Source organism: Aplysia californica, unplaced genomic scaffold (assembly GCF_000002075.1).
Source record: "Aplysia californica isolate F4 #8 unplaced genomic scaffold, AplCal3.0 scaffold00366, whole genome shotgun sequence".
Taxonomy (NCBI): domain Eukaryota; kingdom Metazoa; phylum Mollusca; class Gastropoda; order Aplysiida; family Aplysiidae; genus Aplysia; species Aplysia californica.
In genome coordinates this window covers 761519-762929 of record NW_004797636.1, presented here as the reverse complement: position 1 = coordinate 762929, position 1411 = coordinate 761519, and positions in this window count along the sequence as shown.

The window sequence follows — 1411 nt, the reverse complement described above, 5'->3', positions numbered from 1 at the left end:
AGAGAGAGAGAGAGAGAGAGAGAGAGAGCGAGCGAGAAAGATAGAAAAAGGAGTAGAGAGACAAACAGACACATTGTGTATGCCACTGCGGTTCCATATACATGTATCTTGATTACAAATGTGATGATTGTAGACGTTTTACACCTTCACCGACACATTTTACACCATTAAGGAGGCGGGCTGCTTCTACCCTGCTTGTCTCAGAATTCAGAATTGTATATCACTACAGGCCATTCCCAAAGGAGGGATATTAACATGTATTTAGGCTCAGTAGAAATTGTAAATGGGCTGATTTATCAATGTCATGCTCATACTGTGCCGGAACGACATAGGGGGAACGACTGCTTTTTCTTTCCTCTTCCTCACTACTACTGAATCGTCATTTCCCCTCTACTTCTTTTGTATGTTTGTCACTCTCTTGTGAACTGCTATTTTCTGGCGGGGTGCTAGTGATTGTCGAAGCAGACTTTGTGCTGTAAACCCTCTCTGGTAAAACCTTACTAAAACAAACAAACCCTTCTGTCTGTTTCCCGGTTCTGTGGATGTCTCAGCCTCGATCGCTCCTCCCCAAACGCAGAACTGGGACTCAAACTGAGGGGACAAACAGCAGATTCTTAGTCAGGCAAGCGCAGTTATTTCCTCAGCGCATGCGAACACCCCGAAAAGTACGCATTCACACAGTTCACACTTGTGCACTCACACGTGCACTCTAACAGAATAGTCACACACACACGTTCACACACACATACACACACACACATACACACAAACATACACATATATACACATACACACACTTCAACGAGCACGTGCACCCACACACACGCACATACACGCATACACACACAAACACACACCAACTCGCACGCGCAAACACACTCACAGACTCGATACACACATTTACCCATAAACATACACACAGATACACACACACAACATACACACAGACACAGACACACACACAACATACACACAGACGCAGACACACACAACATACACACAGACGCAGACACACACACACACACACTCACTCACACATTCACACACAAACAAACATACTCATTATTTGGGTGGTGACGATAGTCTAGTGAGGTTATGCCAACATCGTAATTATGAGATTGCGGGTTCCCTGATTGGAGCCTTAGCCCGGTCCAACGTTGCGTCCTTGAGAAAGGCATTTATTTTACACGAAATTTCTCATTTGGCTCAATCCCTTAGGAGACGGACATTAAACCCAGAGGCCTGCGTCATAAACAACCTTACAGCGTTGCAACGGGCGTTAAACCTTCATAATCTTGCAATTTCACACAGGCACGCACGCTCGCACACATACATACCAGCACACACACATGGGCACACACACACACACATGCACACACACACTCACACACACACACACACTCTCTCTCTC